Raw genomic sequence first — 15,223 nt, forward strand, 5'->3', positions numbered from 1 at the left:
CTGTTTCTGAAACTGGTAAGCACAAACTACCAATAGAAACAGGCCGATGGGAAATTATATCACCAGAACAAAAGATATGAATATTGTGTGACTGCCAAGTAATTGGTGACGAGTTCCATTATGTATTCAACTGTAATTCTTCTTTAACCTTTCGCGCTGAATGAGTTAATGAATACTACACACACTGGCTAAACATGAGTAGATATCGTAAACTGTTCACAACTGGTAAAGTAGGTCCTTTAAAAAAACAACTCTCAAAGGTCCTCAGACATTTGAATGCTATACTCTGACGTATGCTACAATATATGTCATCAAGCTGTACATCTATTACTGTAGTTTTTGTTGTTGAACAACTCATGTACCACCGATGGTTGTTGTCGAGTAATATGAGAGAGAGAGAGAGAGAGAGAGAGAGAGAGAGAGAGAGAGAGAGAGAGAGAGAGAGAGAGAGAATATTAAAAAAGTCCCAGGGAAAACATTTGCTTTTCGCGTAACCCCAGACCACGAGTGCGCCTGCGCCGGACAAAGACGGATTTTCGTCGGGGAGCACCCGACGCGGGAGCGGCCGGCGAGGGAGCACCCGACTCGGCTTGGGTCCAATCACTCGGACGGGCGCCCGTCCGACTGCTAGGAACCTCGCCAAGTCGGCTTAGGTCAAGCTGAAAGCGAATGAGTTCAAATTTGACGGCACGTCGGCATTATCAGGCGAAAAGATGACTGTTTAGCTTCAATTCTCCAAAATAATATTTCATACTGGTAAGACACCAGAAGAATGGTTGGTTAAATGGGCTGAAATTAAGCCAATTGATAAGAAAGGTAAGCCTTTGTTACCAAACAACTACAAACCACTTCCATTAACACTTGTAAGATGCTTGGGTAATTTTTTTACTTTTCTTGTTGACAATATATTCACTACTTTCATGGAAGTAAATGGATATTATTTTATCTGAAGTCTGAACTGGTTTCAGAAAGAACTACTTTGTAATTCTGAGAGTGCTGGCGCCAGCCTACAGGATGTCAACAACAACCACACCAAATCAGAATCAGTCGTTCGGCCAGCAGCTTTCATAGAGTAAGATGAAATGTGGATTGAGAGATCTGTCAGCTGTATTTGGATGATCTTGTGTGAGAATTGACGATTTTGTCAAATGTACATCTATTGGGTAAATTAAAAGTGTCCAAGTTTTTCCAATATTTAATGTTGTCTTTTTGAACAGGATGATATATACTATTTACTTTTCACTGATCATATTTCTAAGCTTTTACTGTTTCTGAAACTGGTAAGCACAAACTACCAATAGAAACAGGCCGATGGGAAATTATATCACCAGAACAAAAGATATGAATATTGTGTGACTGCCAAGTAATTGGTGACGAGTTCCATTATGTATTCAACTGTAATTCTTCTTTAACCTTTCGCGCTGAATGAGTTAATGAATACTACACACACTGGCTAAAGAGAGAGAGAAATAATATTAAAAAAGTCCCAGGGAAAACATTTGCTTTTCGCGTAACCCCAGACCACGAGTGCGCCTGCGCCGGACAAAGACGGATTTTCGTCGGGGAGCACCCGACGCGGGAGCGGCCGGCGAGGGAGCACCCGACTCGGCTTGGGTCCAATCACTCGGACGGGCGCCCGTCCGACTGCTAGGAACCTCGCCAAGTCGGCTTAGGTCAAGCTGAAAGCGAATGAGTTCAAATTTGACGGCACGTCGGCATTATCAGGCGAAAAGATGACTGTTTAGCTTCAATTCTCCAAAATAATATTTCATACTGGTAAGACACCAGAAGAATGGTTGGTTAAATGGGCTGAAATTAAGCCAATTGATAAGAAAGGTAAGCCTTTGTTACCAAACAACTACAAACCACTTCCATTAACACTTGTAAGATGCTTGGGTAATTTTTTTACTTTTCTTGTTGACAATATATTCACTACTTTCATGGAAGTAAATGGATATTATTTTATCTGAAGTCTGAACTGGTTTCAGAAAGAACTACTTTGTAATTCTGAGAGTGCTGGCGCCAGCCTACAGGATGTCAACAACAACCACACCAAATCAGAATCAGTCGTTCGGCCAGCAGCTTTCATAGAGTAAGATGAAATGTGGATTGAGAGATCTGTCAGCTGTATTTGGATGATCTTGTGTGAGAATTGACGATTTTGTCAAATGTACATCTATTGAGTAAATTAAAAGTGTCCAAGTTTTTCCAATATTTAATGTTGTCTTTTTGAACAGGATGATATATACTATTTACTTTTCACTGATCATATTTCTAAGCTTTTACTGTTTCTGAAACTGGTAAGCACAAACTACCAATAGAAACAGGCCGATGGGAAATTATATCACGAGAACAAAAGATATGAATATTGTGTGACTGCCAAGTAATTGGTGACGAGTTCCATTATGTATTCAACTGTAATTCTTCTTTAACCTTTCGCGCTGAATGAGTTAATGAATACTACACACACTGGCTAAACATGAGTAGATATCGTAAACTGTTCACAACTGGTAAAGTAGGTCCTTTAAAAAAACAACTCTCAAAGGTCCTCAGACATTTGAATGCTATACTCTGACGTATGCTACAATATATGTCATCAAGCTGTACATCTATTACTGTAGTTTTTGTTGTTGAACAACTCATGTACCACCGATGGTTGTTGTCGAGTAATAAGAGAGAGAGAGAGAGAGAGAGAGAGAGAGAGAGAGAGAGAGAGAGAGAGAGATAGAGAAATAATATTAAAAAAGTCCCAGGGAAAACATTTGCTTTTCGCGTAACCCCAGACCACGAGTGAGCCTGCGCCGGACAAAGACGGATTTTCGTCGGGGAGCACCCGACGCGGGAGCGGCCGGCGAGGGAGCACCCGACTCGGCTTGGGTCCAATCACTCGGACGGGCGCCCGTCCGACTGCTAGGAACCTCGCCAAGTCGGCTTAGGTCAAGCTGAAAGCGAATGAGTTCAAATTTGACGGCACGTCGGCATTATCAGGCGAAAAGATGACTGTTTAGCTTCAATTCTCCAAAATAATATTTCATACTGGTAAGACACCAGAAGAATGGTTGGTTAAATGGGCTGAAATTAAGCCAATTGATAAGAAAGGTAAGCCTTTGTTACCAAACAACTACAAACCACTTCCATTAACACTTGTAAGATGCTTGGGTATTTTTTTTACTTTTCTTGTTGACATTATATTCACTACTTTCATGGAAGTAAATGGATATTATTTTATCTGAAGTCTGAACTGGTTTCAGAAAGAACTACTTTGTAATTCTGAGAGTGCTGGCGCCAGCCTACAGGATGTCAACAACAACCACACCAAATCAGAATCAGTCGTTCGGCCAGCAGCTTTCATAGAGTATTATGAAATGTGGATTGAGAGATTTGGCAGCTGTATTTGGATGATCTTGTGTGAGAATTGACGATTTTGTCAAATGTACATCTATTGAGTAAATTAAAAGTGTCCAAGTTTTTCCAATATTTAATGTTGTCTTTTTGAACAGGATGATATATACTATTTACTTTTCACTGATCATATTTCTAAGCTTTTACTGTTTCTGAAACTGGTAAGCACAAACTACCAATAGAAACAGGCCGATGGGAAATTATATCACCAGAACAAAAGATATGAATATTGTGTGACTGCCAAGTAATTGGTGACGAGTTCCATTATGTATTCAACTGTAATTCTTCTTTAACCTTTCGCGCTGAATGAGTTAATGAATACTACACACTCTGGCTAAACATGAGTAGATATCGTAAACTGTTCACAACTGGTAAAGTAGGTACTTTAAAAAAACAACTCTCAAAGGACACTTTCCTGTATTCACAATAGATCCAGATTGTACAGCATGTTCAGAAAGGCGACACAACTCGTTCCATAATCATGAGAAGTCCTTACTAAAGGCAACAGTAATTTACGATTCCCGATCCACTGGAAGAAATATATGTTCATCAACACGATCTATTAACGTTGACTGTCATGTATATCATTGCCCCCATGTATACCGTAGATATAGCAATACATTTACGGGACATGGGTGATACATACGGCCATGGTACCACACTCTTAGCCTTCATATGTGCAGACCAATCCTTAAATTGCGCTGTGGAGTACAAAGAGCAATGATTGTAAATGTCTTATAGAGTTTACACAGTACAAGCATCAACGCCGTAATATGCCTTATTAATTAGTTTGGGAGATTGTCATCCGTTGTGCCCCAGTCTTAGAACATAGCCGATGGATTAAGGAGTTCATCATACCATTCCGTGAAAAGTTATTTTCAAAATACATGTATGCGTTTTAAACCTAATAATTACACAACGAGACTGAATGTGATGTTATGGTGGATATGTATTATCTATAAACATTGTGTGGAACACATTGACAAAAATGTAATAGCAGAGACAACTGCAAAATATATAACGGAATGCAATACTATGAACGTATTTATCTCATGCTAATTACCACAAGCTGAACCTTCAACATACGTATGTATTGCTTTTCATTGCACAGTTCGACGTGTTGTGTGTTCTCTCTCATTACCTATTGTCAAAAAGTCCCGAACTCTGCCTCACTCATTCTGATTTTCTTGTTATTCAGTTTAACTCACAATACCCTTAGAGTGAATATTTAACAACTGATGATTATTTTGTTGTGCAGATTAACGTGTGCCATATAATGTTAAAACCTATAAACATATACATTTGTACATCCATTGTTTGGCTGTTACGAACCCGGGACATAATGCCAGAATCTAGGAACATATACAGTCCTCCCTCGTCATAATGCCACCCTGGTTACAACAGATTTCCGACGTGCAATATTCCCTGGTTACAATGCCACCTGGGTTATATAATGCAACCCTGGTTACAACGCCTGGTTACAATGCCACCTGGGTTACATAATGCAACCCTGGTTACAATGCCTGGTTACAATGCCACCTGGGTTACATAATGCAACCCTGGTTACAATGCCTGGTTACAATGCCACCTGGGTTATATAATGCAACCCTGGTTACAATGCCTGGTTACAATGCCACCTGGGTTACATAATGCAACCCTGGTTACAATGCCTGGTTACAATGCCACCTGGCTTACATAATGCAACCCTGGTTACAATGCCTGGTTACAATGCCACCTGGGTTATATAATGCAACCCTGGTTACAATGCCTGGTTACAAAGCCACCTGGCTTACATAATGCAACCCTGGTTACAATGCCTGGTTACAATGCCACCTGGGTTACATAATGCAAACCTGGTTACAATGCCTGGTTACAATGCCACCCGGGTTATATAATGCAACCCTGGTTACAATGCCTGGTTACAATGCCACCTGGGTTACATAATGCAACCCTGGTTACAATGCCTGGTTACAATGCCACCTGGGTTACATAATGCAACCCTGGTTACAATGCCTGGTTACAATGCCACCTGGGTTATATAATGCAACCCTGGTTACAATGCCTGGTTACAATGCCACCTGGGTTACATAATGCAACCCTGGTTACAATGCCTGGTTACAATGCCACCTGGCTTACATAATGCAACCCTGGTTACAATGCCTGGTTACAATGCCACCTGGGTTATATAATGCAACCCTGGTTACAATGCCTGGTTACAAAGCCACCTGGCTTACATAATGCAACCCTGGTTACAATGCCTGGTTACAATGCCACCTGGGTTACATAATGCAAACCTGGTTACAATGCCTGGTTACAATGCCACCTGGGTTATATAATGCAACCCTGGTTACAATGCCTGGTTACAATGCCACCTGGGTTACATAATGCAACCCTGGTTACAATGCCTGGTTACAATGCCACCTGGCTTACATAATGCAACCCTGGTTACAATGCCTGGTTACAATGCCACCTGGGTTAGATAATGCAACCCTGGTTACAATGCCTGGTTACAAAGCCGCCTGGGTTACATAATGCAACCCTGGTTACAATGCCTGGTTACAATGCCACCTGGGTTACATAATGCAAACCTGGTTACAATGCCTGGTTACAATGCCACCTGGGTTATATAATGCAACCCTGGTTACAATGCCTGGTTACAATGCCACCTGGGTTATATAATGCAACCCTGGTTACAATGCCTGGTTACAATGCCACCTGGCTTACATAATGCAACCCTGGTTACAATGCCTGGTTACAATGCCACCTGGGTTATATAATGCAACCCTGGTTACAATGCCTGGTTACAATGCCACCTGGGTTACATAATGCAACCCTGGTTACAATGCCTGGTTACAATGCCACCTGGGTTATATAATGCAACCCTGGTTACAATGCCTGGTTACAATGCCACCTGGGTTACATAATGCAACCCTGGTTACAATGCCTGGTTACAATGCCACCCGGGTTATATTATGCAACCCTGGTTACAATGCCACCTGGCTTACATAATGCAACCCTGGTTACAATGCCTAGTTACACTGCCACCCGGGTTATATCATGCAACCCTGGTTATAATGCCAATTCCAATATTTTCAGTCCAAACGTTCCAATTCCCTGGTTGCAAAGACAATTTTTATATCAATTTCCAAACAGTTGAGATAATTCCTTCTTCTAAATCAACAAACTAACTGCGTTGATCTCAGGCCGTTTTACAGCTAACCCCTGGGCAGTTCATTTATGCCTTCAGTCCCTTAGTATAATTATCACCGGATCATTCAAGTCCCAATACAGTAAACCCGATGTAATAGACTGTATTGACAATCAACTGCCCCCTATGACGATGATGTAGTGACAATAACCTCACCCTAGTGCCTCCCTGTTATAACGCCACCCTGTTTATAATGCCACCTTGATTATAATGCCACCCTATTACAATGCCACCCTGTTATAATGCCACACTGTGTATAATGCCACCCTGTTTATAATGCCACACTGTGTATAATGCCACCCTGTTATAATGCCACATTGTGTATAATGCCACCCTGATTATAATGCCACACTGTGTATAGTGCCACCCTGTTTATAATGCCACCCTGTTTATAATGCCACACTGTGTATAATGCCACCCTGTTATAATGCCACATTGTGTATAATGCCACCCTGATTATAATGCCACACTGTGTATAATGCCACCCTGTTTATAATGCCACCCTGTTATAATGCCACATGTTCTGCTGTACGAAAGGTGGCAACACAACCAGGGAGGACTGTAGATCATTTGTTTTGCTGTCTGGATTAACGTATATCATATAATGCTAGAATCTATAACATACACGCCCTTTTTACTACTGTGTCGATTACCGTCAGATATGATGCTAGAATCTATGAACATTTATATCCTTTGAAATGCTGTGTGGAATATAATATGCTATATAATGCTAGAGAATCTATTAACATATGTAACACATGTTATATTTGTGATAACACTTTCTTAGTAAAGTTCAGATTCTAGTATTCTTTTGGGTTTAGTCCTATCCGGTATTCGAACCCACACTCCCAGAGTAAGGCACATAATCGCCAGGACACAAAGTCAGAGATCTAAACCACTCAGCTACCATGGTCCGGCAACTGGTTGCCTAGGTCACGTACTTTGTGTACCCCTCTGATAAGTGTAAATTCACATTACACGGTGACTCACTTAGACATTTGTCAAGTCACGCCAAACACGTGTAACAAACAAAATAGCCACTCTTCCCAGAGCGTACTGGATTGTCGATTATTTACAGACCGCCGTGTTACAGCAGGACTATTGCTGAGTGCGACGTTAAACAACAAACGAACAACATTGTATCCCAATTCCGTGGATCGATGCTCATGATATCATCACTGGCTTGTCTGTTCCAGACTCGATTATTTCCAGACCACCGTCATGTGGTTGAAATATTGCTGATTGCGGCGACAAACAACAACCAATCAATTAAAATCAGTCTTCCTAAAGCCTAACTATTTCGTGCTAGTTTCGCAATTACAGCCTCCAGCTGGTCAATCCCTCTGATTTGGCGTTTTTCCATATTTCAGAAGAAACCTGCCTTCTTGTCAGACTACAAAAATCCATGTTGGAGGAAAAGCAACACCAGAAGACTAGTATGTCTCCCGTACTTTTATCTTGTTGGTTTTCCCAAATGCGGATCGACCTTCACCTTCAGTACCATAGTCGCTCATCCGGAAGTGGCCAAGCCTCAGAAAAAGGAAATTCATTGGCTCGCCAGACGCAGATATGACGGTAAGTCCAGTTATTTCCTTTATGAAACCTGACCTGAAATAAAAGTGCTGCGAAAAAACAATCAATAATTTTGTAAACATGTTTCAGCTGAGAGATGTGAAAAGATAAAGTGTGAAAAATGTAAAGGTATTAGGGTTAGGTTAGGTAAAAAATATAATAGTGAGTGAGTGAGTTAAAATTTAACGTCGCATCGGCATTATTCCAGCCATATAGCGACGAGACCAAGTTAACATATTTACAATTCAGTCATTTATGCAAAAGAAATTATAATAGTTTATGCAGCACAATATTAGCAGCAATTTTTATTGGCAGTAAACAGTTTGGAACCATATAACAGCCAAATAGAAGCCCATTGTGGTATAAGACTTCACTTTATTACCCACGGGGTTATAAGTAACCGAGTACATAAAAGTCGACATGCGCAATCGTGTAAATATCACTTCTCGGGCACCAGTGCATTGTTTCCGTCACCCGGACGGCATTGCTGGCGTCATTCAAATCTCATTGTGACGTAAAGACGGAATGACGCCATAGCTAGAAATGACGCCATAGCTGTTGACGTCATTCGACAAATTGTGGTTTTCTAGGACAGCAGTGGTGATCAGTGCATTTTTTTTTAAAAGGGGAGCTCATAAAGGATCAAGAAGCAATCGGTAAAAAAAGAAACTGCTACACTCACATGTGTGTCATACTGATGTTACACAATTCGTGCAAGAATTCATGTATAAATACAAGAATTCTGACATTCGTTTCCTAAAACCAGCATGACACACATGCTCGCATAATAAACCCTATTTACATTATATTCTTTCATTTTCAGTGAACTCAAATTTGAACAGATTCTTGGGCATGTTCTCAACAGTTGCAAAAGTGATAGAAGAGAATGTGATTGCTGATTCCCATACAGACAGAACATTCCACCCATTGATCACAGGTACGGCACAAGTGAAATTCCAGTCAGTTATGAATGTATAGTTAATTATTAATAAACCCTGACAGAATGCAACAAAATTGGCCTTGGATCTTTGATTCCCAAGTGGCCAACATATAACTACATACGTCAAACATACACAGTGGCTTGTCACCGTAGATAATATAGTGACAGATGTCAAATACACAATAAAATATATATATGGTTGTCTCCACGTGGATATGCAAAATAATGATCCAATAGAAAATAGTAACCTTCAATTCTCTTTTGTACTGGATTTTAAAGCTCCATAAATAGAAAAATATATTGATGGGTCCAGCAAATCCCTCTCTCAAAGATTAGTCATAGTTTTTCTTAAAATCAAGAAATGTATTGAGACTAGATATTTTTTACAGCTGCATCCGCAAAAACAGATACTTATTTTAACTAAAACTGAGCGAAAAAGACCAATGGATTTTTTTGTGGCAGACATTTGTTTTTTATACTTCAACAGTCTGAAGTATGGATCACGTGGTCGGTCCTTCGATGATCTTATTTCGTGCAATAATGGTCAAATAGACAATTTCCTTCCGTAAGACATCAAGACTGTATGATCAGAGTGATGACTTTGAAAGTCACATTTGATGTCGAGCAGTATTCTAACATCTGCAGCCTTTGGCATTTACATTTCACAACTTTTGATGTACAGTCTAACATGCTCTTTCTTCGAAACAATCAATGTGTGTCATGCTCAAAAGTTATTTGATCAGGGTTCTAACATTCGAGACCTCAGTAAGGATTTCAGAAAATCTATATGTTAAATGCATGCACCAAACCTATGTCCGATACAAATCCCTAGTTTGACTTAACCATTTGTTCCCGTGATTTTTAAATGAAGAACACCTGACTTGCCTTTGTATGCTTTTGTTACGATTGCCATCGGTGGGGTAGGATACGCTTACCTTTTTTCGATCGCGAATTATAGTAATTTATAAAACACATGCTTTCGAAATATTTGGAATGGCACAATCGAATGTATAAGAGTTTATTTATATATATGTTACAGGAAATATGTATAATCAGTGAACATGTGCATTCCCTGAAATTTTCAGGGGTTATATTTAATGTCTGATTCACTCAAGGGACATACATAATCCCTTAAATTTTCAGTTATACACATTCCATGATTTAACATCAAGTTGGTTTTTTCCCTGACATATTCCCTGAAATTACTTTTGAGGCTCTCATATGGTCAAACTTGATGAAAGAAATCGAGATGACAAATTTATTTTGCATGATAACAAACACTTTTCACTTAACTTAAGAATCAGTCTTAACTGTAATCAAAACATAGGACAGAATTGAGATTAAAATACTGTAAATCGTGAAATGTATGCGTCTCCAGAAGAATGCGACCGATATGAATGTAACTCAAGGTGCCACTCAAACACTAAATTGTTCTTGTTTGGTAGGTGTATATCCTAAGTTTGATGTAGCATTGTTTTGATCACAGTGAAGACAAATTGTAAGTTAAGTTAAGTGAAAGGTATTTGTCATCATGTCAAATAAATTTGTCTTCTCATAAATAATTTGTTTGTTTTTTATCAAGTTTGACCATATAAGAGTCTCAAAAGTAATATCAGGGAATATGTCTAAAAAACTTGATGTTAAACCAGGGAATGTGTTTAATACCTGAAAAGTTTAGGGACAATGTGTATTCCCTGAGTAAATCAGACATTAAATATATTCCATGATTATACATATTCCCTGTAACATATATATGCCAAGCATACAAGCTGAACCTTTTTTTTTTCATATTTATGTCAAGTAAACATATATGGTTGCCACACCCTTTCTGTAATCCAATATAGCATATCAACTTACCCTCTTGTCACAAGGTGATGGCTCCCCTTCTACAATGTGGAACAACCCCAGCTGGCGTTACCTCCCGGGCAACTACAACTGCACGGAGCCTCGTGTCCTCGCCCCGCACTATATCCATCATCTCAACCCCTCCACTAGCATCATCATCGTCATCAGGAACCCTACTGATATGTAGGTCTGCTACCTCCAGTACACATAACGATCTTCTCAACTGTCTTCATTTACATATTGGGGGCACGGGGCACGGGTGGCCCAATCGTCTAAGGCGCCGCGATTCGCCGTGTAGAGTTGCGTCTCTAGGGCACGCCAGAAACCTATCATCATGGGTTTGAATCCCGGTTCGTTCCGTTTATGTTTCTAGGATTGTCAGCGTCATACCCGTGCTTTAGGGTTTCACCGAAGTGGTAAATGTCTGAGACCTGCATCATTTCGGGCTTTCCTCCCACATTAAGCTGACACGTCGCGATATAACTGGAATACTGTTAAAAGCGACGTTAAACCCAACTCACTCACTCACTCGCTCATTTACCTATTAGTCAGCACGGTTACAGTAATGGCTGATGCTACAAGAATGTATTACATTGGAATATATCACATTTATTCATGCTTATATTTCGTTATATTAAATTATGTAATGCATCATGCAGTATGTGGGCTGGTGACGTAGGCTAGTGGTTAAGGTGTTCGTTCATCAAACCGCAGGCCCTGGATCGATTCCTCCCATGTAGGTAAACTTCTCACTTCTAGAGTCACCCGCCATGATATTGCTGGAATATTGCTAAAAGCGGCGCAAAACCATACTCTCTCACTTACTTCGACCAGCATATGTTGTTCATATTCTAAAACGGAATTCCCACCATGTAAGATTTCTATGCGATGAACTATGCAACGTGAATGTATCTAACTAAATTTCAAACATGTAAAGGGTGTAAAGTCATTACGTTGCATCAACTAAATGTCCATATCTATTTCTTACTAACTTGGGGCACGGGTGGCCCAATTGTCTAAGGCGCCGCGATTTGCTGTGCAGAGTTGCGTCCCTTGGGCACGCCAAAAATCTATGGTTGTGGGTTCGAACCCCGGTTAGCCCCGATTATGTCTCTAGGTTTGTCAGCACCATACCCGTGCTCGTGGGTTTCATCGAAGTGGTAAACGTCTGAGACGACACTTCGGGCTTTCCTCCAACATTAGGCTGACACGCCGTGATATAACTGTAATACTGTTAAAAGCGGCGTTAAACCCTACTCACTCACACACTCTTACTAACTTCGAATTCAGGAGGATATCCGACTACAACTTCTTTAACAAAGGTCATATAACGGCAGAGAGCTTCCATGACAAAGTGTTTGATGACTTAAGAATGTTTAAAGATTGTTGTTCCAAGTTTCCCATGAGGACCTGTGCATACAACAGCAGCTTTAAGGAAAGAGTGAGTGGTTGGGGTGCAAGCTCTTTTTTTCCTGACAGGTGCGACCATGTAATGTGATTTATAAATATGTTCCGTGTCCCTCCAGGGTTTAGATAAGGACATATGTCTTTATATAAATGATAAATCGCAAAGAACAATGAGAAACGAAGCTTGGTTTATTACACGATAAAACATCATGGCGCCTTTTCAGGAGATTCGAACATCCGCTCGCAACTTGATGACGTCGTAAATGTGGACGACCTTATGTTTCATGAGTTTAGTGAATTGATCCCCATAGATGTAGCTGGAAAACGTAGGGGAGCACATTGGCCGAACGAACGCATTCAAAAGTGGGAGAGATATGACAAACGGTATTGGGAGAAAGGGTGCAGACAATCGACGTGTGGATTGTGAGAATATTAAATACCAAACATAACTCTCCTGTTCATAAAATTGGCTTGTCCGACATTGCAGAGGTGGGGCTGTATTTAGGCAATCATCATTATTCAAATACGTGTAAAGGTTGATGTTTTAAAATTTAAACATGTTATTGGTATCAATAAAGAGGCAGCATCCCCCATGGCAGTGTTTTATTGTACGATAAACAACTCCCAATTGTCGTTTATTATTTTAATTGAACTTTTAGTTACCTTCATGAATTAAAGTAGATTGTATTGAGCGATAAACAACTTCCACTTGTCGTATATTCTTTTAAGTCAACGTTTAGTTACCTTCATGAATAACAGGAGATTCTATTGTACGAATATACATAGTGCCAAATCAAGACTGTTTATCAAATTGATCATGAATTGAACATGTGCTTAATTGCCCAGTTCAACAATTTGAAAACCAGGGGAGATAGTCCTACAGTATACGTCTTCTGTATTACCATGCATATCCACAGGATTATCTCCCTTGTCCAGCATACCACCCTCTAAATGCCAATTGATCAAGCAACTTCATCACCAAAGGGTTTCTGCAGGAGAGTGTTCCGATGACTACACGCGATGGGTCGAGTGTTTTTTTCTTAACATGTATGGGGTTGAACACAGCTAATGCATTCTTAAAGTGAATTAATATTAATAATGACGTTGATGGATGTGTCACGTGCATGTTTACGTCTTCTCATTGTCAGATGTTGATCGGCCTGTACCACCTGTTCATCAGCGACTGGATGACAGTTTTCCCTGGAGATCAGATCTTGATTGCCAGACTGGAAGACATGCTCGGTGATCCTTACGCGTCTTACTAAAAAATATTTGAGTTCCTCGGCCTGAGTATGATATAGTTTTCAGTACTTTGAAATGTTTGGTTAAACTTTGAATGGTAGTTGAAAGTCAACATTAAATATCTGGTTCATTGTGACCTCCTGAACAAAGGCTAATGAGGTGTAAAACTATGTTTCATGTTCATTAAGCCTCATGATTACCGTGCATGTTAATACTTGACGTAAATATAGGGACACAACCATTACCATAGCCACAATATTGTACGCTCCCGACCATGTCGTGATCATCTGATGTCATTGGTGTGAGTGACGTAGTCTTTGTTTAAACTGCTCTTGCTTTATTTTTATTGCTTCAACATTAATCATTTGTGATTAAGGAGACTGACATGTTTGCTTATTTTGTGTGTAAACACGTGGCTTCATGATCGTTCTGGGGGCTGTCGGGTAGCCTTGTGGTTAAAGCGTTCGCTCGTCACGCCGAAGACCCGGTTTCGATTCCCAATATGGGTACAATGTGTGAAGCCCATTTCTGGTGCCCCCCGCCGTGATATTGCTGGAATATTGCTAAAAGCGGCGTAAAACCATACTCACTCACTCACTCACTCATGATCTTTCTCCATCAGGTCAAGTGTCTCGATCAGAGCTACAACAAATCCTGAGCAAAGCAACATGAATCAAAGCAGAAAGCGATTTCAGGTGAAGAACGAGACACGCCGTCTACTAGAGGACTTTTTTTAGACCTCACAACATTGAGCTTGCAAAATTGTTGAAAAATACCATTCCCATATACATTTAAACATGTACATTAGTAAATTGGTATAAAATTACGTTAATTTACAACTAATGCTTGATGTGTCATTGATATTATCTCCACGTGCTGCATGTATCATCACTACTTGTTTGGTGATGTGAAACTTATACAGTGACGACGATGCCCGTGTGTGTCGGACTCCGTGCACAAACAAGTGCGGTTTCAGAGTGACATGGGGGGCGGTCGGGTAGCCTAGCGGTTAAAGCGTTCGCTCGTCACGCCGAAGACACGGGTTCGATTCCCGACATGGGTACAATGTGTGAAGCCCATTTCTGGTGTCCCCCGCCGTGATATTCCTGGAATATTGCTAAAAGCGGCGTAAAACCATACTCACTCACTCACTCAGCGTGACATGGATACCCCACGCAGACACAGCAGATTCACTCCGAGCCGACCAGTTAGTGTTTTACCCATTTAATCTCGTACGCCAACTAGCCCACTGAGGATCGAACCACCGACCTCGGATTCTCAGGGCAGATGCTCTATCCACTAGACTACGGAGGCGGTCTCTGGTTCATAGTGATTTCACAGCACATTTTTAGACGGTTGTAATCGAAAAATGAACTAAGTTTCATATGTTTTCCCGATCTAGCGAGGGACAGAGAAGAAATGTTTCGCGAGGATATATACTGAACCGCAAAAGAAACAGGATATATACTGAACCGCAAAAGAAACGTCACCATGGATAGATGTATGAGCAACCTTATTTGTCCAAACACTGTAAACATACTTTGAGACATATTAAAAAGATGAAACTTTCAAAACTGATCATCAAGGTTGAAATTAAAGTGTCAAAT

At 40.4% G+C, this 15,223-nt stretch overlaps 1 pseudogene; it reads left to right on the forward strand.

Moving 5' to 3' along the window:
• Positions 1–14,411, forward strand: part of LOC139460440 (carbohydrate sulfotransferase 15-like) — a 29,193-nt pseudogene extending 14,782 nt beyond the window's left edge.
• Positions 14,412–15,223: the final 812 nt, after the last annotated feature.

Source organism: Haliotis cracherodii, unplaced genomic scaffold (genome assembly GCF_022045235.1).
Source record: "Haliotis cracherodii isolate W230 unplaced genomic scaffold, xgHalCrac1.p SCAF_14, whole genome shotgun sequence".
Taxonomy (NCBI): domain Eukaryota; kingdom Metazoa; phylum Mollusca; class Gastropoda; order Lepetellida; family Haliotidae; genus Haliotis; species Haliotis cracherodii.